Source organism: Suncus etruscus, chromosome 7 (assembly GCF_024139225.1).
Source record: "Suncus etruscus isolate mSunEtr1 chromosome 7, mSunEtr1.pri.cur, whole genome shotgun sequence".
NCBI classification, from domain to species: domain Eukaryota; kingdom Metazoa; phylum Chordata; class Mammalia; order Eulipotyphla; family Soricidae; genus Suncus; species Suncus etruscus.
The window spans coordinates 86,542,059-86,568,208 of NC_064854.1; the positions used below are offsets into that span (position 1 = coordinate 86,542,059).

A 26,150-nucleotide genomic window follows, 5' to 3' on the forward strand; every position below is an offset into this window, starting at 1 on the left:
GGTTGGACTAGACAGCATTCCACCCAGCATAGCTAGTTCTCATTCTTTGTGATGTGTGCCAATCTCTGTGGTGTGAGGTAGTACTTCATAGTTATTTTAATTTGCATCTCCCTGATGATTAATGATGTGGAGCATTTTTTAATATGCCTTTTGGCGATGTGTATTTCTTCTTTATAAAATTGTCTGTCCATTTCTTGTACCCATTTTTTGATGGAATTAGATATTTTTTCTTGTAAAATTCTGTCAGTGCCTTGTATAGTTTGGATATTAGCCCTTTAACTGATGGATATTGGATGAATAGTTTCTCCCACTCAGTGGGTGGCTCTTGTATCCTGAGCACTATGTCCTTTGAGGTGCAGAAGCTTCTCAGCTTAATATATTCCCATCTGTTAATCTCTGCTCTCACTGGTTTGGAGAGTGCTGTTTCCTCCTTAAAGATGACTTTAGCCTCATTGTCATGGAGTGTTTTACCTACTTATTGTTCTATACACCTTATTGTTTAAGGTCTGATATCAAGGTCTATAAGCCATTTGGATTTTAGCTACATACATGTTAGCTGGGGGTCTAAGTTTAATTTTTTTTGCAAGTGGCTAGTGAGTTGTGGCAACACATGCTGAAGAGGCTTTCTTTGCTCTACCTAGGATTTCTTCTTTTTTTAATCAAAATTAGGTGATTGTCTGGAGAACATTCTCTGAGAAGTCAAGCCTATTCCACTGATCTGAGGTTTTCTCTATTCCAATACAAAGCTGTTTTGATAACTATTGCTTTATAATACAGTTTAAATTTCGGGAAAGTAATGCCTCCCATATTCTTTTTGCCAATGATTGCTTTAGCTATTTGAGGGTGTTTATTGTTCCAAGTGAACTTCAACGTGTTTGATCCACTTCTTTGAAGAATGTCATGGGTATGTTTAGAGGGGTCGCATTAAATCTGTACAATGCCTTGGGGAGTATTGCAATTTTATTGATATTAATCCTGCCAATCCATGAGCAGGGTATGTGTTTCTATTTCCGTGTGTCTTCTCTTATTTCCTGGAGCAGGGTTTTATAGTTATCCTTGTATAAGTCCTTTACATCTTTAGTCGAGTTGACTCCAAGATATTTGAGTTTGTGTGGCACTCATGTGAATGGGGTTGTTTCCTTAATGTCCATTTCTTACCTATAATTATTATTGGTGAATAAAAAGGCCATTGATTTTCTGTGTTAATTTTGTAGCCAGCCACCTTGCTATATGAGTCTATTATTTCTAGAAGCTTTTTGGTAGAGTCTTTAGGGTTTTCTAAGTAGAGTATCATGTCATCTGCAAACAGTGAGAGCTTGACTTCTTCCTTTCCTATCTGAATTTCCTTGATATATTTTTCTTGCCTAATCGCTAAAGCTAGGACTTCCAGTGCTATGTTGAATAGGGGTAGTGAGAGAGGACAGCCTTGTCTTGTGCCAACTTTAAAAGAAAGGCTTTTAGTTTTTCTCTATTGATGATAATACTTGACATTGGCTTGTGGTAGATGGCCTTAACTATATTGAGAAAGGTTCCTTTCCTTTCATTTCCATCTTGCTGAGAGTTTTGATCAAGAATGGGTGTTGGACCTTATCAAATGCTTTCTCTGTGTCTATTGATAAGATCATATGAATTTTATTTTTCTTGTTATTGATGTTGTGTATGATGTTGATAGATTTACAGATGTTAAACCATCCTTGCATTCCTGGGATGAAATCTACTAGATAGTAGAGGATGATTTTCTTAATGAGGTATTGAATCCTACTTGCCAGTATTTTGTTGAGTATCTTTGAATCTGCATTCATCAGAAATATTGGTCTGTAATTTTCTATTTTGGTAGCATCTCTGTCTGGTGTAGTTATCAAGGTGATGTTGGCTTCATAAAAGCTATTTGGAAGTGTTCCTTTCTTTATGATTTCATGAGAGTCTTGCCAGGATTGGTAATAGTTCCTCTTGAAAGCTTTGAAAGAATTCATTAGTGAATCCATCTGGGCCTGGGCTTTTGTTTTTGGGCAGACATTTGATTACTGTTTTAATATCCTCAATAGTGATGGGGGTGTTTAAACATGGTGCATCTCTTTATTCAACCATGGAAGGTTATGAGTCCAAGAATTTATCCATGTCATCCAGGTTGTCATTTTTAATGGCATAGAGTTTCTCAAAGTACTCTCTGATTATCCTTTGAATCTCTGCAATATCGGTAGTGATCTCCCCTTTTTCATTTCTAATATGTGTTAGCAAGTTTCTCTTTCTCTGTTTCTTTGTTAGTTTTGCCAATGGTCTATCAATCCTGTTTATTTTTTCGAAGAACCAACTTCTGCTTTTGTTGATCTTTCAGATTGTTTTTTGAGTTTCCACTTATTTGATTTCTGCTCTCAGCTTTGTTATTTCCTTCTGTCTCCTTATTTTTGGTTTCTTTAGTTGAGCACTTTATAATTCTATGAGCTACATCAATAAGTGATATAGGTATGCCCCTTCTTCTTTGCTTACGTGTGCTTGCAATAAGTTTTTCTCTCATTGCCATTTTTGCTGTGTCCCATAGGTTCTGATAGTTTGTGTTTTTATTTTCATTTGTTTTCAGAAAAGCTGTGATTTCCTCTTTGATTTCATCTCAGACCCAATGGTTGTTCAGTATTAGGCTGTTTAATTTTCTTTTTTTCTTTTAATATGGAACACTTCGCAAATTTGTGTGTCATCCTTGTGCAGGGGCCATGCTAATCTTTTCTGTATTGTTCCAATTTTAGTATATGTGCTGCCAAAACGATCACAGGCTGTTTAATTTTCAGGTGTTGAACTTTTTCTTCTGTGTCCCTTTGTAGTTCACATATTTCAGAGCCTTGTGGTCAGCAAAGATAGCCTGCAAAATTTCTATCTTTTTGATATGATGGAGGTATGTTTTATGTGCCAATATAGTCTATCCTTCAGAATGACCCATGTACATTGGAGAAAAATGTGTATCCAGGTTTCAGGGGGTGGAGTGTCATATATATATAGATATATATAGATATAGATATAGATATCTATATAGATATCTATATCTATATCTATATCTATATCTATATCTATAGATAGATAGATAGATAGATAGATAGATAGATAGATAGATAGATAGATAGATGATAGATAGATAGATATAGATATATATGTACAAGGCCTTTTCTTCCATTTCTCTTTTCAGGGCTAGTATATTTTAGCTGGGTTTCAATCTGGTTGACCTATCAAATATTGACAAAGCCATGTTGAGTCTGCAATGATTATTGTGTTATTATTGATATCCTTTTTCAGATTTGTTAACAATTGTATTAAATATTTTGCTGGCCCTCATTCTGTGCATGTATGTTTAGGAGAGTGTTTTCTCCCTGCTTTACATGTCCCTTGATTAATACAAAATATCCATCTTTATCCCTTACAATTTTTCCGAGTATAATGTTTGCATCATCAGATATTAGTATGGCCACTCCAGCTTTTTTATGGGTGTTGTTTGCGTGTACGATTTTCCTCCAGCCTTTTATTTTTAGTCTATGTTTTTTCTGCCTATTCAGATGTGTTTCTTGTAGGTAGCAGATGGTTGGATTGAGTTTTTTGATACAATTAGCCACTCCGTGTCTCTTAACTGGTACATTTAGTCCATTGACATTGAGAGAAAGAATTGTCATGGGATTTATTGCCATCTTTGTGTAGAAGTTTGGTGTGTCTATTGGTCAGTCTTGTCTTAAAGTAGATATTTCAGTTTTTCTTTTAAGGCTGGTTTTGAGTCTGTAAAGTTTCTGAGCTGTTTATCTGTTAAGCCATATATACTACCTTCAACCTGAAAGTGAGTTTGGCTGTGTGCAGTATTCTAGGTGAAGCATTTAATTCATTGAGTTTTGTCACTATGTCCCACCACTGCTTTCTGGCCTTGAGTCTTTCTTGTGATTGGCCTGCTGTTAATCTGAAGGATGCTCTCTTGAATGTAATTTCCCTTTTTGATATTGCTGCTTTCAGTATTCTGTCTCTATTTGTGGGATTTGTCATTGTGACTAGAATGTGTCTTGGGATGTTTTTTCTGGGGTCTCTTTTAGTTGGTACTCTATGGGCATGGAAGTTTTGGCCACATGTATTCTTTAGCTCTGGTAGCTTATTTTTAATGATGTTCTTGACCATTGATTCTTCCTGGAGATTTTTTTCCTGGGTCTCTGGGACTCCAATGATTCTTATGTTGTTTCTGTTGAGCTTATCAAAGACTTCTATTTTCATCTGTTCACGTTCTTTGAGTAATTTTTCCATTGTCTGATCATTTGTTTTAAGGCTTTTTTTTCCAATCTCTTCTGATGTATGGAGTTGTTATGCATCACATCTTCCAGCTCACTAATTCTATCCTCAGCTGCTGTTACCCTGTGGGAGAACTTAACCAATGAGTCTTTCAATTCGTCTACTGAGTTTTTCAGACCTGCAATTTAACCTGATATTTCAGTTTGGAGTTTTCTGATTTCTATCTTCATATTCTCTTGATTCTTATTAGTGTTCTATGCTATGCTTTCTTTGAATTCTGTAAACATCCTTTATAACTCCATATCTGAGAGACTAGGTGGTTGGCCTTTTTCTGGTATTTCAGAGTTGGCATCTTCATTCTCTTTGCCTGGTGCTGGCCTGTGTTGTTTTCCAATTCTCACACTTGTGGTTTTTTCTACGTGTTGTAGTAGTATTCATTGGCAAGTCCACTAGTAGGAATGCTGAAGAAATTCAATCTCAGGCCACTGCAAACAGCAAGGCCCAAGATGACTTCTGCGCACCTCTGAGACTCAGCAGAAATCAGCAGGACCCAGTCTGTGGATGGTTTGACTTACCTGATGCAGGCAAGTCCACCAGAGGAATGCTGAAAAAAATCCAATCCCAAGCTGTTGGAAACAGCAAGGCCTAAGATGACCGCCGCACACCTCTGACATTCAGCAGAAAACAGCAGGAATCAGTTTGTGGATGGTTTGACCCACCCCCGAAGCAAGTTGTCCTCTGGCAAGAATGCTGAAGAAATCCAATCTCAGGCCTCAGGGAACAGCAAGGCCCAAGATGACTCCTGCACACTTCTGATTCCCAGCAGAGAACAGCAGGAATCAGTCTGTGGATGGTTCAACCCACTCCAAAGCAAGCAAGTTTTCTGGAATGCTGAAGGAATGCTGAAGAAGTCCAATCTCAGGCCACTGGGAACAGCAAGGCCCAAGATAACTGCCGCACACCTTTGACACTCAGCAGAAATCAGCAGTAACCAGTCTGTGAACGATTCAAGTCACCTCCAAAACAGGCCATCTGCTGGCAGGAATGCTGAACAAATCCAATCTCAGGCCGCTAAGAACAGCAAGGCCCAAGATAACTGCTGTGTGCTTCTGAATCCCAGCAGAAATCAGCAGGAATAAGTCTTTGGATGGTTTGACTCACCTCCGAAGCAGGCAAGTCCGCTGGCAGGATTGCTGAATAAATTCAATCACAAGCCACTAGGAACAGTAAGGCCCAAGATGACCACCATGTGCCTCTGACACTCAGGAGAAATCAGCAGGAACCACCTATGGACAGTTCAACTCACGTGAAGCAGAAATTTTTTTTGGCAGAAATTTTGCTGGCAAAAATGACATTACATTTTTTCATATGATATAGCTTATTTCTACCTTGTAAATTTATAGGCTGAAATATGGCCTCAATAAAATTCTTTTGCCCAAAGAAATTTCAATACCAAAATAACAAGACAAGTTATTCTGTCAGCCCGATTTACATCTAAAAACCAGTCAGCCAAGTTAGCTCTGAGTCACTGAAGTTCCTAGCCAGACACATAAATTTACATTTCTTTAACTTAGCTCTCTGCTAACACAAATAGCAGACAAGAAGCTTCAACTTTCTCATTGCTATCCTAAAGATCTGTAAAACTGATTTAGCTACAAAATATTCTCAGTATCCTCTTTATTATGATACTTCCTCCTTTATAACTCAGGACATCTTAGAAAGATCCTTTTCACCTGAGCTGCCTACCAGTCAGAGTTGTTCTGTGTATACTAACAGGCCTACGGTTAATGTTTCTGATTTTCTCAATCTCCCACTCTGTCATTACAGTAATTTCTTCCATGCCTAAGACTGTGGTTTTGCTCTATATATACTCCCAGCATGGAGATTAAATTTGGACACAGGTTTGCCAAAATGTGGGTCCCCATACAATCCATGTGTGTAGTCTCATTTCTTCAATATTATTCCATTGCCCTGTACATGTTCATCCACTTCCCTGACATAGAGTATTTCCCCACTAGAGATGGGGGACAAAAGCTGCTCCTAGTAGGAAGGGACACCCTATTTTTAAGGCAGGGGTTTTCCTTTCTAATCTGTGTTTGATGATTCTACCAGTGGTCCTCAAACTATGGCCCGCAGGCCACATATTGTATTTGTATCTGTTTTGTTTCTTCATTGCAAAATAAGATATATGCAGTGTGCATAAGAATTCATTCATAAGTTTTGTTTTTACTATAGTCAGACCCTCCAATGGTCTGTGGGACAGTGAACTGGCCCATGTTTATAATGTTTGAGGACCCCTGCATAAACAAAGAGTCCAAGGCTTCTGGCACCTGCTGAACAGTAGGGGACTTTCCCTCATCTTTGCCCTCCCCTGACGTGTCTCCAAGCCTTCTGGCGTCTGCTGATGGTAGGGGATTTTCCCCGTCTCCTCCCCTCCTCCAACCACATCTCTGAGGCTTCCGGAGCCTGCTGATGATAGGGGACTTTCCCCTGTCTCTGCCCCTCCCCCGACTGTGTCTCTGAGGATTTTGGTGCCTGCTGACATAGGGTACCTTCCCCCATCTCCGCCCCTCCCCTGACTGGCACCTGCTGATGGTAGGGGACTTTCCCCCATATTCGCCCCTCCCCGACTGCGTCTCTGAGGCTTCTGGCATCTGCTGATGGTAGGGAACTTTCCCCCATCTCTGTCCCTCCCCCGACCGCATCTCTGAGGCTTCCGGTACCTTCTGACATAGACATAAGGGGGCAAAAGGTCCGCCCCTCTCCTGATTGCATCGCTGAGGCTTCAGGGTATGGCAGACAGTAGGGGAACTTCCTCTGGGACAGGATAGGAACTACAGATGGGAGGGGCTTCTGGCAGAGGCCTGGAGGGGGCAGAGCTCTGCTGACTTCCACTTAGGGGAGGAGGACATGGGAGCCAGGCTCAACAGCGCCCTCCACCATTGTGGCCAGGTGTGGTACTGCACTGGCTGGCAACAAGAGGAGGCAGCAACTAATCAGGCTCTGCTAGAGGGCACTCTAGAGGCCAAACCTCAGCCAGCCCACCCAACAGTCCCACCCAGAGCCGCAATCCAGAGAAGGGGTGCAGCCCCACACCACAGGGAGAAAAATCAGGCCGAAATCAGAAGGTACTGCTGTCCAAGACACACTAATAAATGCAAAAAAGCATGGGTAGACTGAGGAGGACCCTAACAGCTGGAGATACTGAGAGAAGCCCAAGTAAGTTTCCAAGTCCACCAAAACGCACAGATCCAAGAGATGAAGATTTAAAAGCAGCCATGAGAAAGAAAATGCAAGCCATGGTGGGAGAAATGAGAGAATCGCTAGCCACCGAGTACAAGAAATACATGGAGAAACAAATTAGCCAAATTAAAGAAGATCTGATACAAAACACGAGAGACTCCATACAAAAGGAAATAAAGGAATTAAAAGACAGTTAAAAGCTATATGAGCAGAATCACAGAGTTGGAGAAGCACATCAAAGTACTTGAAGGAAAACTGCAAACATTAAATGACCAGGAAACCTACAAGGAAATGAGAGGCAAGGTACTGGAAGGAAAAGTCCAGTACTTACTATACAAAGACAAAAGAAATAATCTAAGAATTGTAGATATACCAGAGGAGGAAGAAAAAGGAAAAATGGAAGAACAAGTAGTCAGGAAAGTAATAGCAGAAAACTTACCCACCACCTAGAAAGAAGCTTCAGTGCAAATCCAGGAAGTGAAAAGAGTCCACAATAAAATAGACCCTAATAAACCAACACCAAGACATATAGTAATCCAAATGGCAAAAAAAAGAGAGAGAGAAAGATAAACTCTTTAAGCAATAAGGGAAAAAAACTCTCAAGTACAAAAGAAGGGACATAAGAATCAAACCAGATCTCCCATTTGAAACAATTCAAGCAAGAAGACAGTGGAATGAAATATTTAAACGACTTAATGAAAGAAATTTTCAGCCTAAAGTACAATACCCAGCAAAACTATCATTCATAAGATATGGTAGCCTAAAAACATTCTCAAACAAAAACGATCTTGCATTATTTGTGCAAAAAAAAATTGATTCTAAATAACCTACTCAGAGATGAACTACACAATCCAAACCCTCGATTGTAACAACAACCACCCTACAAAACACAAATGCACAACAGCCCTCTCTGTTGATAAGTTCCCTAAATGTTAATGGACTAAACTCTTCCATTGAAAGACACATAGTAGAGAACTGGATTAGAAAACATAAACCGGACTTCTGCTGCCTGCAAGAAACACACTTACAAGTACAGGACAGGCATAAACTTAGAATAAAAGGATGGAAATCAATCTTTCAGGCCAATGGAAAACAAAAAAGAGCAGGGATAGTCATTCTTATATAAAACCAAATTCCATTCAACCTCAAGAAAGTGATCAGAAAAAGAGGGTCATTACATACTAATCAGGGGTACACTAGATCAAGAGGTATTAACCCTGATCAATATTTATGCACCTAATGTAGAGTCAACAAAATATCTGAGGCAGTTGCTCAGTAACCTGGAGAAACACATAAAGGGAAATGTGATAGTAGTAGGAGACGTTAACACTCCACTATCCCCACTGGAGAGATCCACCAAACAGAAAAAATAGCAAAGAAATAAGAGCCCTAAATAAAAAATTAGAAGATCTAGGGGTAATAAACTTATATAGGGCCCTCTGCTCCCAGAAAACAGAATACACATTCTTCTCATCCAGAATAGACCATGTCTTAGGATACACTATATACTACACTATATACTACACTATAAATACTACATATACTGGTGTACTATAAATGCTAGTATACTTAGTATACTAGTAGACAAATCTATGTTTAGAGTTCATGTAAACAAAATGCTCTGGGGTCTGTCAGTTTTGACTCCTCAGCCCCCCCCCATATGCACTAGTAATTCCCTCTGATACTGTCCCTTTTTGCATAGGCACATCAAAATGGGAAAATAGTTGCAAACATGTTATTAACTAATAGAGATGGGAACACAAAATTATTTATACTGCAGAGGGACCTTACACCCTAGGGCCTAGATACTTAATGACTTGGCTTAGACTCCAGTTGATTCAACAATGACTATTCACTATTCACCCCCTGAACTGAGGATTTCACTTATGGAAACAAACAAGATTTTCCACATCAGCAATAAAAACATAAATTCTACCAAGAAAGGCCTTACTACCACCACAGCATAAACATACTCTGAAAACAGTTCTTATATCACCCTGACAACCAGGCAATAGCAATAGTCTGCTTTTAGGTCAGAATTCTCTGAAATGTTAACAGATGGAGATATGGAACTAGAAGACACAACACACTACACCGGACCTGTACAGAAACCAGGATCTATAAGGATCTAGAAGCCTGACAGCAACAACTATGAAACTGAAGAACTGACCACTGAGAATACTAGGGATTTGGACAACCATGTATGCCTGGAACCTTGAGTTGGTGTTATACCAAGGTGCTCTGGAGGTAAGATCTCCCTGTTTTTTAGGCCAAAGGTGTTTATTTCCAATTTCTTCTATATTTTGCTGTGCCTATGCAAATGACAATTGCCACACACACATTTTTTAATGTATTTCCCATCTCTGGAGAAAAAAATGGGTATATGCTAAATCTTCAGCTCTTGCATTAACAACTTTATAACTGATACAAGAAGTTTCACAAATATAACTGCTAATGAATTCTCTCCCCTTCTTCCATTTTTTTAATTCTTTGTTTCTTTCTATTTTTTAATAACTTTGCTTTCTGTCATCCTGAAACAAATGTATTATGATCATTTATGTCAGCAATGTGATAATTTTTTAAATAAATAATTAAAAAAACAAAAGACATTTAAAAAAGGAAGCATTAACAAAATTAAAAAAGCACGCTAATAAGTGAGCAAAAAATTTTAACTTTATCCCACAGTTAAGGCTTTATCCCCTTGACATTTTATTAAAAATAATGCAAGAAAAGATGACAATTTAGCAACCTAGAAAAGTGTTCAGTGAGAAGTATATAGAATAAAGTAGAACATGCCTGAGATTGTTTCCAGTTTACCAACATGGAGGAGCCCAGAGCTCACAGAGTCTCCATTTGCAAAGGTGAAAGACTGAATGTCAATGTTGTTGCCTCAAAATCTATGCCAGCATCACCATTAAAGACAGAGCTATAGATCCTGTGTCAGTCACTGGTCAGATATGCAACCCTAGATAATATCTGCATTTTATCATGCCCAGATGTCATGCTATAAAAGAAGTTGAATCTAGGACCATAGAGATAGTATAAAGGTTAAGACTTGCACTTGGTAGACCCCAATTTGATCTGCCACATTCTTATAAGACAAGCATATAGGATACAATAATAATATAATTTATTTTATGAGTTATATATAAAATATCATATTAGTTAGCAAAAGTAAAGGTGTAGTAATATTAATATCATTTATATGGGTTTTTTTTTTCAGTTTTTGGGTCATTCAAGGCAGCACTCTGGGGTTACTCCTGGCTCTGCACTCAGAAATTACTCCTAACAAGCTTGTGAGACCATATGGGATGCCTGTGATAAAATGCAGATTGGCAGTGTGCAAGGCAAACACCTGCTGTGCTATTGCTCATCATTGATATGTTTAATGTTCTCTAACTTCAGTAATTTTCAGTTCTACTATTTTCAGCTTTCTTGTAGTTCTCACTTCTCTCAACATATGATTGTTCAATGACAGGTTTTCATCTTCTCACTGTAATGTAAAGTTATAGAATCCAGAGTATTATTATTGTTGTTGTTATTTTATTCCTATTATTGAATAACATTTTACAAATATATCCTTAAAATGTAAAATAGCATGAAAATTATTTTAGGCATCAAAGATATTAGCTCATTTCATTAGACTACACTTTGCTATAATCTTTCAGGCAATGGGTCTTTGGATTTATAGCCCATTTTCTATGTATTGTGCTGACTTTACAATGTATTGAAAAGATAAGGCTCTATTTTCTTACTGTGACAAGTATTTAATGAGCCTTATCACTGGTGCTGTGGGGAATGCAGAATATAGAACAGGGCTCTACCTTGCAGAACCACCTTCAAAGATGCATCTGCAGGTTTATGGCATAAGAAACCTTGGTTATTTTTGGGTCTGGGGGGTGGGCCATACCTGGAGGTATTCAGGGGTTACTCTTGGCACAGCACTAGGATATCATTCCTGGTGGGTTCAGGGATTTGAGTTGGATCCTAGGTGGGCCACATGCAAGACTAGTGCTCTAACTACTATATGAATGCTCTAGCCCCAAATAAGAGACTTTGTCACAAGAGGCTCTGAATAAAGAATGATCAAGAACCAATGTGGAGTTTGAACCTATATATACAGGCAAATGCCTCAGAGGAACTTTGAGTTGAGATTGCGCTTGCAGGCCATGTGGAGAACAGAAGAGTTATGGCTAGGAAGCAGTGTATCTGCCATGCTTTGAACACCACACTTTAGGACAGGGATATGCAGAATTAAGATGGTATCTATCTTCAAGTGATTTGTCCAGAAGGCACACAGCCTTCTTGTGCCTCTAGGTCCTGAATAATTTCATGATTTCTACACCATGACTCCTAATAATCCTATGACTTCTATGGAGATTTCCTGCTATCAGATATGCTGAGTTAGAGGCTCTCTACAAGGTGCAAACAAACCTATGTGAAGATATACAGGGGCTCCTCATAAAAAGGAGGGGCCAGTGAAAATAGATACAAATGGGCAGGAGCTGGCCAGTGGCATCCTGACTCTTTTTGGATCTCTAAGACTAAGTGACTGTCATTGGGGTAAAGCTTGTTGAAACAGTGGTTTTCAATGATAAAAAGTGACTGAACAGTGATGACTTTATGTGAACCTCAATATGTAACAACAGAAAGAAAAAATGAAAGCAGAATTTTCTCTTTTTGTTCCCTCATGCCCTTCTCACTTTCCTCCATTTCCTGCCCTCTTGAATGTTACCCTTTTTATTTCTGAATGATTAGATTTCTGTCTCCATTTTTGTCAGTGTTTTATATTTTACATGGTAAATATAAGAAAATTTAAATTTTAAAATCCATATTAAGGTTTTAAAAAGCATTTTACCAATTGTTCTTGAATGTTTTAATAGATTAATTCATTTTGCTAGTTGTAGAGGTCTTGTGGTGTCTGGGGTCAAACCCAGATCCTGTGTCTACCAGGATTCTGCTATAACACATGAACTACCTCCATAGCAGAAGTTTTCAAATTCTTCCTTTTAAAATACAAGATTTGGGGCCAGAGCAATAACACAGTTGACATCTTTGCCTTACATGAGGCCAAACCAGGTTTGATCCCTGGGATCGCATATGGTCCCCTAATCCTACCAAAAGTCATTTCTGAGTGCAAAGTCAAGAGTAACCTCCAGGCACCTCCAGATGTGGTTCAACCTCTCCCCTAGTATATGGGTTCTGAGATTAGAATAAAAACACAGCAGATCCAGGGCACTTGCCTTGTATAAGGCCAACCTAGTCTAGAACCTTGATATCCTATATGATTCTTAGAGATCCACCAGGAATGATCTCTGAGTACAGAGTGCGGAGTAATCCCTGACAACTGCCAAGTGTAGCCCCCCCCAAAAACAAACATATACATATACTATATATATACATATACTATATATATAGTTATATAGTTTCTGAGGTACAGAAAAGCTATTTGATAAAAACTATGTTAACATCTAAGTTTCTTTTTTGCTTGTTTGTTTATTTTTGGACCACATTCGGCAGTGCTCAGGGGTTACTTCTGGCTATTTGCTCAGAAATAGCCCCTAGCAGGCACAGGGGACCATATGGGACTCAGTAATTCGAACCAACCACCTTAGGTCCTTGGACTACTGCTTGCAAGGCAAACGCTGCTGTGCTATCTCTCCAGCCCCAACATCTAAGTTTCTGATCAGATTCAAATGTTATATTCTGATAGCGTGGAATACAGTTTGGTTATTATATCTGTCTAGCACATTTACAATTTTATTGCTAATATATATTCTGCATGATAATCTGCAGCAAGTATTATTACTACCATATTTTAAAAATAAAGGTCTTATTGTGGCAATATTAAGTTGATATGTAAGAACTTGGAAAATATTTTAGCTTTATTTTTTCTTCTTTTTAAGCAATGCTTTTGGTTTTTATAAAGACCTCAATTACATTTTATTTTAGCATTCATAACACAGAAAAATAGAAAAGTGAAAGAAAACCAATTAACTCTGTTTTTTAGTATTTGTCAAGAGCTCACAGCTACTGTGTCCATACTACAGCATATCCAAGCCAGGTAAGTCCTAGAGGATTATGCATTCAGTCTCCCCATAAACATCTTGAGCACCCACCATGATCAAGCAGCAGTGGGGTTCATTCCAGGAACAAGTTTTTATTGAAATGTAATTCTAGCTGTCTTGAAAAGCAAGAAGTCCTAGATCATGCTGGTTCTGAGAAATGAATTCAGAAGGCGGTCTAGTTACACTCTAGTACTATCTTTGTCACAGTTTGTGCAAACCTGAGGATGTCCCTTAACTTCTTTATGCTACATGCAGCTTCTCTAAGTTGAGAATAATAATGTTATAAGCATCATTGGTTTGTGATGGGAAACAACTTAATTCCTTGCATATAATAGAAATGATATTATTACCATTGTTTGGTGTACTTGATGCCTATTTTAAGTTTTATGCACATGCCTTACTATCTAAAAGAAAGAAATGGTGATAGAAATAATTACTTTAGAAAATGGTAACACTTCAGAGCTGATAAATAGCTGATTAGTTACTGATCCAATGTCCACCAATGTTTAAGGGTCAACACAAGAACACAGAACAAAAGAAACACAGAATACAATAATTAGCAAATTTCTCAGCTCTATTAAATCCAAAGCTTTATGATTCCATGATTGATATTCGTTCAGTGGATGGCCAACATGTTCATTTACTTACTGGATATAAGCATTCTTTTTACCAAACACTGAGCTGAATGCAAGTGGTACCTTGCAGATGTCTGCACAAACAAGGGCACACACAGCAGACCCCTATGTCTATGCCCTGATAACACTAGGTGGATCTGAGGACTGTGTCTTGGTACACACAGTGGAACCCAAGAAACAGAAGGCCAAATCAGGCTTATGATGGGAAATGGAAACAAAGATTCTGAGAGATCTCTTTGTCAAGACACTGGGCAGAGAGAGGAAAGAGTAACCAAACCACAAATACAAAAGACAGGGGGGTTAAATGGCACTGGGTTTGGTATTTCACAGTGTGTCATTGTGACTGCTTAGAAATGATCCATAGGGAATAAATTAAGTGGAAATTTCAGGACTGTTAAAACTTAGTGGAAGAAGTAATGTTATATTTCACAGAAATAAGAACTCCCACGTGGATCAAGAGGAGTTGTTGTGTGCCAGGAAGATGGATGAATTGTGAATTGGAAGTGGAGGGGGCATGAGTTAATTCAGTAAAACAATTGGTCATTTTCAGTCTTGCCACTGAAATCATAGAAACAGTTTTGGGCAGAGGCAAATTAAGATCTGAATTAGGACATGGATCAGACGGAGATGATTCCCTCTTTCACCCTATACCAAAGCCCTTCTGGATAGCAGGAATTCAACTCAGAATAACACACAATAGTATCAGCAACAGGTCAGCAGACCAATAAGGACATTACTACTGGATCCAAAGCCAGTGAGGAACAAAAGTGGCCAAGGACAGATCAACAAGCACCAGAAACAGCAAACTGGACCAGTGTGGAACGAGCATAAGGCATAAAGACTTGGAATTCCTACATGGGCCATCAGAAGGAAGTAGTGAGGTTTACACTATACAATCAAAACCTCTAACATCAACTTCTGGAGCCATGCACTGATTTCACACAAGAACGATGTGGGATCTGATCAAAACATGTTACTATAGTTGAAACTAGAATTAAGATACAACCTGTGTACAACTGTCTTATTCTAAGGACATAAAATGTATCTTAAAATGGGATCCAAGTGGACTGGAGCAAGAGTAGAATGTGTAGGTCACTTGCCTTGCATGTGGTCAACTTACATTTGCCCAACCTGTGGGGCAAGTTATTCGTGGTGTGGGGTGGATTCAGCCTGTGGAAAAAAGAATGGGTGGGAAAGAAAGGGACCGAGTCAAATGGGAGTCTGATCAAGGTCCAAATTTATTAGCCAGCAGGCTCTTCTTATATTCAGAAACTTTCAGGGGAGGAGGGTAGGCAGGATGGAACAGCCCACATGACAAACAGCTTTACAAAGAACATCTTGTGGTTAATCTCTATAAGCCAGGCATGTAACTCCTTGCGTACCTCCTATCTGTACATTCTGGTACAAGATTGGTCTGTTCTTTACTTAGAATGTGCTGAAGCATTAAACTGTCACTAGCTTTCTAAAATGTTTAACAGAGGGTCTCGAGAATTTTTCCTTTGGCTCCAAGGCTTAAATAATGGCCAGTGCTTCAGGTCATGTACACATGTCACACAAGAACAATTGTCCTGTTAGACTCCATCTTGGCTCTGGCTCCCCACACACATTTAATCCCTGGCATGACACATATAATGTTCCTTTAGTCTACCAGGAGTGATCCCTGAGCACAGCACCAGAATTAAGCTATGAACATTGCTGGAAGTGACCCAAAACCAATAAAAGTAAAGGGGGAATGGAATCAAAGGACAGGAAAAACAAAAGTGTCAGGTGACCTTGACATTAGATCTGAAACCATAAGGTATATAGAACAACACATGGGTAAAACACTATGACATTGAGACTAAAGGCATCCTCAAGGAGAAAACAGCACTCTCCAAACAAGTAGAAGAGATAAACAAATGGGACTATATTAAGCTGAAAAGCTTCTGCACCTCAAAGGAAATAGTACCTAGGATAAAAAAGCTACCCACTGAATGGGAGAAACTATTCACCCAATACCTATCAGATAAGGGGCTAATATCTAAGATATACAAGATACTGACAGGCTCAACAAGAAAAAAAAATCTAACCCATCAAAAAATGGGGAGAAGAAATGAACAGAAACTTTCTCAAGGAAGAAATACAAATGGCCAAAAGACACATGAAAAAATGCTCCACATCACTAATCATCAGGGAGAAGCAAACCAAAACAACAATGAGGTATCATCTCACACTACAGAGACTGGCACACATCACAAAGAACAAGAACAATAAGTGCTGGTGGGGATATGGGAAGAAAGAAACTGCCATTTACTGCTGATGGGAATGTCGTCTAGTCCAGCCTTTATGGAAAATAATATGGAGATTTATAAAAAAAAAACTGTAAATTGAACTCCCATATGATCCAGCTATACCACTTCCAGGGCTATACCCCAGGAACACAAAAACACAACACAGAAATGCCTTCTTCACACTTATATTCACTGCAACACTATTTTCAATCGCCAGAATCTGGAAACAACCCAGATGTCCTACAACAGATGAGTGGCTAAAGAAACTGTGGTATATATATATATATGCATCCATCAGGAGAGAGGCAATCATATACATGGATGGATATGGAATTTATTTTGTTAAGTGAAATAATTCAGAGGGAGAGATAGACACAGAATAATATCACTCATCTATGTGTTTTAAAATAAATAAAAGACAGTATTGTAATAATACCCAGAGACAATAGAGATGAGGGCTGGAAGGGCCAGCTCTTGATATGAAGCTCACCACAAAGAATGGTGAGTGCAGTTAGAGAAATAACTACATTAACAACTATCATGACAATGTTGATGAATGAGATAAGTAGAATGCTTGTCTCAAAAACAGGCAGGGTTTTGGGGAGTATGGAAATGGGGGGTACATTGGGGCATTGGTGTTATTTTTATAACTGAAACCCAAGTGGAAACATATTTGTAATCATGGTGCTTAAATAAAAATATTATTTTATAGAAAGGAAAAATAAAAAAAATGGATTTTTAAAATCCTACATGTGTCGAGTACATTCCAGATTAGAGGCCAGAACACAGGTTGGCAGATGAAGGATTCTTACCAACATTCACAGACCAAACAGATGCTCAGGAAACTCTGCAGGAGAGAGAAATAAAAATCTTCACTTTTAAATGCTAAATGAAAAGCAGGTGGCCTTTTTGAAAAATATGACCTAATGGGAAAGTGAAACTAATACAAAACTATCTCACCTAAAGATCACACACATAATGAACTATTAGTCAAAATAATGGAGACAGTAACAAAAGAGCATGAGAATAACGTAAATATAAATTACATGCACGTGATGTCTGTAATTATAAGTAGAAAATAGACACCTCAATAAAAACATATAAAGTTTAAATCAAAATTGCTCAATCTGTCCTACCATCATTTCAGAGAAGAAATTATTCAGCAACCCCCTTTAAATATACCTTATTTAACATTAAAGAAACAAAAAGCCCTCCAACTGTACTAGATGTTACCCAGCTGTCCGTAGGCTGTTTTATTAGCTTCATGGAGGGAGAGTAATAATTTCTTGAGGTAGTTAGCCACTTTGGAAAACAGTAATTTAAATATACAATGCCACTCTTGAATAGCTAAATTAAAAAAAGAAAACTGAAAGGTATTAAAGTGCTATGTATTTGATACTATCAGCAACAGTACTGTAATTATATATACACACATAAATAAATATTTAAAAGAAAAAGTACCTCTAGTAGAAGCACTGGTAATTCAGAGGCAAATGGAGGGTGGTGGACATTGGTGAAGTGATTGGTATTGAAACATTATCTGCCTAAAACCCAATTATCAATAACTTTGTAATTTGACAATGATTAAATTAAAACATAATAAAAATAAAAGAAAATAAAATATTTTTAAAAGAGAATTTATGGCTCATCATAGTCAAGAGGTTATTGCTCAGAGTGCTCCTTCAGATGTGTGTACCTCAGGGTTGTAGATGAAATATAGTGTTACTTAGACTTTGACAGTGAAACAACCCATCTATCCAGAGTTGTAGAAAGTTTTAATCTCAACATTGACCTACATATTAGATAAAAGGTAGATTTATAAGCTAGAGCATATCAAGAAATTACATAAAACATAAAATTAGATAGTAAATCACATATTTTCTAACTTTTGTTGGTAATGAGATAGACACTGTTATTACAAGAAATTGATCCAATCAATAGAGAAGTTGCAACTCCAAAACAGCAGGAAAGGGTGTGTAATATTAATTTAGCAATGACTAACTTATGTCAGTTCTGCATAAAACGCAATGGTAGGGCATTTGCCTTGCAAGTGGCTGACCCAGGACCAATTGTGGTTTTAATCCCAGCATCCCATATGGTCCCTCATACCTGCCAGAAACAATTTCTGAGCACAGAGCGAGGACTAACCCCTGAGCACTGCTGGTTGTGGCCCAAAAAACAAAAACCAAAAAATTTTTTAAATGCTTTGCCTATGGCTACTGATAAGCAAACAAAAACAGACCCCAAAATAATAGAGGACATAATAATTGAGATGAAGGACATATTATAAACAGACATTCATGGAAACATTTCCTAGCTTTATAATGTATCTTTAGATAAAAATGCAAGCAGAGACAGTAATTGGAATAACAGAGGACAGAGTTGAGCACTATCATAATAGCTAGAAATTAGGGAGGTGGGACTCAGGTAAGACTCAAATAGCATGGCATTCTTTCAAATCCGTTACCACAATAGAGTCCATACCAAGGGAGAATACAAGAAGCCAAGATGAATACAGTGTCATGAGGAAGAAGTTTCAATAGTTTCCTAGTTCTGGGAAAACAGTTTTCAAGTTAATTTCCATTCAGTTGTTTAACTCTGGTGAATCTCATAAATAGCATGAGGACTTTTAAGTGAGTCCAGGGTCAAGAAGCATTTACCTTATGATTAGAATATAAGCCAAGCTATTAGTTTTTATGAAAAACAGTATAGACCATTCCTTAAAAAATCAATGGAAGATGTCCCTCACCCAAACTTCAAAATATACTGTAAATCTGTTGTCACCAAAATTATTGGGTACTGGAATACATACTCAGACTAATGAAATAAAGAATCCAGACACAGAGCTTTAAACATATAAACAGATAGTCTTTGATAAATAAGTAATAAGTATAAAATGGAGCAGAGAAATCTTCTTCAACAAATGGTGTTGGGAAAATGGGTTTATTACACTAAATAAAAAGAACTCAACCCCCTTTCTAACACCATTCACAAAAGCCAAATAAACACTAATTAAAAACCCCAATTTCACACCTGACTTTATAAGTTATATTAAATAAATATAGAACACTTCATAGTATTTAATCCAACAATACTGTTAATAATTCAATGCCATCGACAAAGAAAACAGATGCAAAGATAAACAGAACTGCATCAAGCTGAGAAGCGTATGCACCACAAAAGCAATGATGACTCATCTAACAAAGGGTTAATAACTAAGATATTTAAATCACTTGTGGAGCTCTATAATAAAAAGATAACCAAGTTATCAAAATATGGAAGAAAAAGATTAATAGAACTTATATATGGTATAAGGTATATGAAAATTTGCTCTACATCACTTATCATCAGGAAGTAAAAATCAAAACTTTATATGAGTGAAACTAGCACACTAATGATCCAAATAACCAGTATTAGTGTGAATGTGAAGAAAGGTAGCCTTATTCACTGCTGGTCAGAATGTAGACTGATCCAATAATATATACTACATCTCCAAGGACTACAAAGTGACCTTTAACAATCCCACTCTTGGCATATATTTAAAGGGCTCAAAAATTCTATTTAAGGAAAGACAAATGTACAAATGTACTTCTATGTTCATTGTAGTGCAATAGTCCAAATCTGGGAATAACACATTTGTCCAAGAACACAGTTGATAAAGAAGCTATATGCACAAATATAATGGACATAATACATAAATACAACTCATCTATAAAAAAGACAAAATCTTGCAATTTTCTGCTATGTAGATGGAAATGGAGAGTATTATGCTGAAGGAAGTGAGTCAAAAGAAGAGGAAGAGGTATGATCTTTCTCATGCGGGATATATATATATATATATATATATATATATATATATATATATCATGCGGGATATATAGGAACACAGGAGGGGAATAATAATGCTCGAAAGCTATAGAAACCAAGAAGTTGTCTTCAGTAGAGAATTTACTATAGAAAAGAAAGAAGCAGGGGAGGAGGCAGTTAGATTGGTTTGGTTAAGAGTGGGAGCAGGACACTGGAACAGTAATTGCAGTCTGGTAGAGGATGTAATCTTATACACAATACTCCCCCATTTACAGTGTTGTAAAAAGCAGTGACCGAAATAAAAGAGTATAGCTTCCCTATGAAACATAATTTCACTTTTTGACATCTGTCCAGAGAAAACAAAGAAACACCAGTAATTAAAAGAGTTATATTGTGTGTATATATGTGTATGTATGTGCACATATGTGTATATATTAATTGTAGCACTAAAAATAGGGGAGACTGTGGGGTTCGGCTTCCCCTTCAACAGCCTTTCCTTTCCTTCCTCCCAGACTTCAGGGTTATCCATGGGCCCCTGCCCAGGGAGACAACAAGGTGGGTGCTGAGGAGTTTAAAGGGGATCCCGGACTTTCCCTAACCCCCACCCTGCACAAGAGGGGTAAGGGTGGGGAGCAGGCTGATAAACTTCCAGCTTCCAGCATAATTAAGAAACTAACTTCCTCTCTGGGATCAGATGACTTGACCAGCTCCAGGCTGAAGGCCCCTTTGCCAAGCTTAGGGGAGACTGCAGGGTTCAGCCTCCCCACCAACAGCCTTTCCTCTCCTTCCTCCCAGACATCAGGGCTATCTCTGGGCCCCAGCCCAGGGGGCCAGCAAGGTGGGTGCCGAGGAGGAGGAGACCCTAGGTTTCCCCAACCCCCACCCTACACAAATAGGGCTGTCTTGGAGAAGTCGCTGGCAACTTTTTTTTTTTACCAGTGTCCATTCTCAAACTGTGTAGGGGCTAGTGCCCCCGTGCATAAAGTATAGATGGTTTAATAGTATATCATAGGGTTTCATCTATGTTTACAATATTAAAAATATCTATATTATATACTTTTTTCCCCCATTGGCTCATCACCTTACAGTCTCATTTCTTGTCCTTTACTCTCATCCCCACTGCCTATTACCCAACATTTAACCATTTTTACCCTTAGTTCTTCACTCCTTATGAAGCAGATCATTATCCTCACTCAAGCCAGCTGCCAACAAGCTCCCAAAGTGAAAAAATAGACTCTCAGCCTGAGAAAAAACCAACACTCTGTTCCTATTAATCCACTCTCAGCGGCCTCCTATCCTCCACCTTCTTTCACTATGTACTTGTGCTGGTTACCATACTCGATTTCTGAAAAGCCCCTACTCAAAGATATTTTCTGATACAGGACTGCTGGGAGTTGTTTGCAGACTCCAGATGGCCAAATCATAGACCAAAGTGGTGTCCCAGATTCAACACCCTCCCCCTGACTCTTTCTAAAGACATAAAAGGGATATGTGTATCGTCTTTGTATATCTTAGATGTATCCCCTTAACATCTATAACTCTTTTTTGAATATCCTCTTATATAGTAACAATTTTGACCACTGCCCCCCCCCTTTGGGATCTGTTCAATAAGGAATTTTGATACAAGAGTCTCTGTTTAGAATTCATGTTAGAACCAAGTTACGTGGAATGTTGGACTTGTTCCCTCGGCCCCCAGACGCACCAATAATATCTTGTGGCATTGTTCCTCTTTTGCATAGACGCATTAAAATGGGAAAATATTACATATGCAAATAAGTTTTTATTTAATAGAGATAGGAACACAAATTTTGCATTGCACTTAGGCTTTATACCCTGAACACTGGCATAATGACTTGGCTCAGGCCTCAGAAAAATGGGCATTGCCCATACACCTCTGAACAATGGATATCATCTGTGAAAGCAACCACAATTGTCTATAACATTAACAGAAAGCAAACCTCTACCAGGGCAGACCCTACCACTGCTCTGGCATTGACTTACTCCAAAGAGTGCTTTCTTAACAATCAGACACCTTAGCAACAGCAACAACCTGCTTGTAGGGCAGGGCTCTCCACATCTAATGGTGAGGTAAAATTAGAGGACACACCACATCAGCCTGACTTTGATGAAGTAAATGCACAGAACCAGAATCTTTAACTACAGGAACCTGACACCAACAACAGCTAATGTGCAAAAAAGTTTCAACAGGACCATAGAGAATGACTCAGGGGTTGGGCAGCCTGATATGCCTCAAGCCCAGAGTCGGTCTTATGCCAGAAAACTGCAGGGGTGGGGCCTCCTTATAATTAGGCCAAGGTTTTTTTTTTCGTTTTCCCCATATTTTGCAGGGCCTATGCAAACAATAGCAATTGCCACTCTCTCACCCACCGTTACTACTATATTTTTTAAACACTTGTTGTTTAAGAAAGAAAGGAAAATAACAGTGTACTAAACTTAAAAAAAAATAACTGTAGTAAAATGCCTGTCTCAAATACAGGCAGAAGATGAGAAGGAGGGAGGGGGGCATTGGTGGTGGGAATGTTGCACTGGTAAAGGGGGGGGTGTTCTGTTTATGACTGAAACCAAACTACATTTATGTTTGTAATCATGGTGCTTAAATAAAAAATTTATATTAAAAAAGAAACATTGTGATTGAATTTAGAAAAAAAGTCATTGAAAATTAAACATAGAAAATAAAGATAAAGATGTGTGATCTTCAGTTATATGTAGAATTGTACCCAGTGCTCTTATTTATTATTTGAATTGTAAATGAGAAAAGCTGGGGCATAAAATATTTGATGATATAAGGTCTGAATACTCTCCAAATTCACTGGAAAATATAAATGTATAGATTCAAAAAGTTCAGCAAAATCCAGATAACAAAAATGCAAATGAAAGCACATCAAAAGAAAAATATGCCAATAACCAAAGAGAAAAGGAAAATGTGAAAAAGTCAGCAATGAAGTGCATGCTTCCTTTGTTCACACTGGAAAAGGGTAAGAATAAGGGTTGACTTTTCATTAAAAAAAGCAACCTGGAAGATAGCACACTTACTTTTTTTTAAGTACTGACAGAAATTTAAAAAATATGACAACCTAATGTTTTATATACAGCAAAAACAAAGAAAACACCTTCAGTAAAAGTGAGATTAATATATTAAAATATAGATAAAAGTAATTCTAACAAAAGGCTTTCATGGCTGAAAATGGCTGATAACACAGATAGTCCTATGGGAAGTAATGTGTATCAACAGACAAACACATACCACTGACATGATTGTTTTATTATTTAAAATTCTATAAGAAAGTATTCTGGGATTATGTAACATGTAGAATAAATACAACAACATTAACACAAAGAGAGATAAAGAAATAAATGAAATAATCGAATTATATGTGAATTATAAATAGTACAATTTTAATTCATGGCAGTCTGTAATTAATTAATTAAGAATAGATTGTCTTTTACTCCAAACTATAAAGACTATTTAAAAATAATTTGAAAACTTAAAATATAATCATGAATATATTCAATCTACATGAGGAAGATGAGAAATAAGGAAAATAATAAAGATAGCAAAAAGAAAAACTTGTTGTTTTTTCTTATATAGCAACTTACTAAAATGGACAAAATGTTCTTTTTTAAAGGCAGAAATGGGCAAACTAGAGAAAATAGCAGGAACCATCTTTTGGCTATTTATAAGATAGGCATTTTGAGTAAAAAGACACAAAAGTACAAGTGTAAAATGAAAATAGCAAGTATCAATTAAGCTATAAGAAAGTCATATTGGGCTTATTTATAGTGAAAACAACCTCAACACAAAAAATTCTATGAGATAATGGCAATTTTTTTATGATAGAGGTAGCATTCTACAAGAATTGCTCATCACAAAATAAAAAAATGCTTTTCAATTGGTAGTAGTGAAATCTTACAATGCTTACAAAATTGATGAACTGAATTATGGATACCAGAACAAAATAACTGAAAGCATAATTCTGAATGAAATAAACCAGACTGCTTGAGTGAGATATCACTGCATTTACTTAAATATCTGTGACAGGAGAAATTATTCTGTGTTTCTGAAAATCTAGGAATGATTTGTCTGGAGATTTTGACCAAAGGTGAAAATTCTATAGTAATGAAAATATTATCTTCTGTAGAGGTATTTGTTAGATGTCAGAAACACTAAAATATGCAGTTAAGAAAGGCGGGGTGGGGACATACCGGTGGTAGGTAGCAGTAAGGCATCTATCTGCCTTGCCAGCGCTAGCCTAGGATAGACCATGGTTCAGTGCCCCTGCGTCCCATATGGTCCCCCAAGCCAGGAGCAATTTCTGAGCGCATAGCCAGGAGTAACCCCTGAATGTCACCAGGTGTGCCCCCAAAAAAGAAAGAAAGTGTGTGACTGTACATAAAGTAAGCCTCAGTGGAAGTTCAATTTTAAAAATTGTTCTCAGAAATATTTTGTTGTGTTTTGTTCAGTGGTTACACCTAGCTCTGCACTCATTTAATTACTCCTGGAAGTGCTAAGGAGTTATATGGGCTGGCTGCGTGCAAAGTAAGCTCCCTTCCTATTTCTCTAGGCCTTCTCAGACTTCTTTAAAATAAAAAGTGTACACAAATATTCAAGATTAAGTGAACTGTCTTCTTTGGAAAAAAAAAAACCTGATATAAGAAAAAGATGAGAAGGACTGAGGAGATTGTAACATGGATATGGCATTTCCCTTGGACAAAGTTAAGCTGGATTTGACTCTGGCACTCCACAAGCTTCTTAAGCCTAACATGAGTGATCCCTGAATGCAAAATCAGGAGGAAGCCCTGAGAACAGCTGGGTGTGGCCTAACAACAAAGAAAATGAGAAATACTTGGAGGAAAAGGAACATCACATATATACCAAACCTACCATAAAAACAAAGGCAGGTTTTCACTACCCAAATCTAGTTGGAATCATGTCAAAGGAGATTTTCAAATAGATGAAGAGGCTTTTACTGGAAGATGATTTTAAGAATAAAACATAGCAAGCTCATGTCTATGGCCATACCACCCTGAATGCGCCTGATCTTGTCTGATCTTGGAAGCTAAGTAGGGTCGGGCCTGATTAGTACTTGGATGGAAGACCACTCAGGAATACCAGGTGCTGTAGGTTGGGGGCCCAATAGATAGTACAGTGTTAGGGCATTTGCCCTTGCACGCAGCCAACACAGAACGGACCCCAGTTCAATTCTTAGCATCTCATATGGTCCCCCGAGCCAGCCAGGAGCGATTTCTGAGTGCAGAGCCAGGAATAAACCCTGAGTACCACTGGGCGTGACCCATAAACCAGAAGAAACAAAGAATATAGCAAATATAAAACTAGGATGAGACTTTAAGTGCTTGAATATTTATTATCTAGATATACAAAATCAGTTCTTAGAATTATGAGAAAAATATAAATAGTATTTTAAAATTTTCAATATTTCCTATCAATCTTAGGTAAGTATAAATAATAAAATATTATTATGTAATATTTGTCACAAAGATGCACAATTTTCAAAAGTAAAAGTAAATGGTACATTTTTAAGCCAAGGTTTTAAATGCTGAGACAAAACTCAAAAGAAATAGCCAGAAACAGAAATATAATTGAAATTTTTAATAGAGCCTTTAATAGAGCAAGTAAACAAAAGTGAGTTGAGTAATATTTTAATAGGATGTATTTTATGGTTAACTATATTTCAAATTCTATATAAGTGCTGCTTCTTCCTTTCATGAGCCAACAGAACATTTAAAATGATTGCTCATATTTCAACCCATAAAAAACACCAATAAATCCCTAAATTCAACCACATTCACTGCAATTTACTACTATCCCCCTAAAATCAATAACAAAAGTTATTTCTTAA

The 26,150-nt window shown here is 37.6% G+C and overlaps 1 non-coding gene and 1 pseudogene across 1 annotated transcript; one reads left to right on the forward strand and one right to left on the reverse strand.

The window, feature by feature from the left end:
- Positions 1-2,658: 2,658 nt before the first annotated feature.
- Positions 2,659-2,765, reverse strand: LOC126015189 (U6 spliceosomal RNA). The gene has a single exon (XR_007498079.1). It is a non-coding gene; the product is annotated as a U6 spliceosomal RNA (small nuclear RNA).
- Positions 2,766-25,298: 22,533 nt separating this feature from the next.
- LOC126014947 (uncharacterized) lies at positions 25,299-25,417 on the forward strand (annotated as a pseudogene).
- The last annotated feature ends 733 nt before the right edge of the window (positions 25,418-26,150 follow it).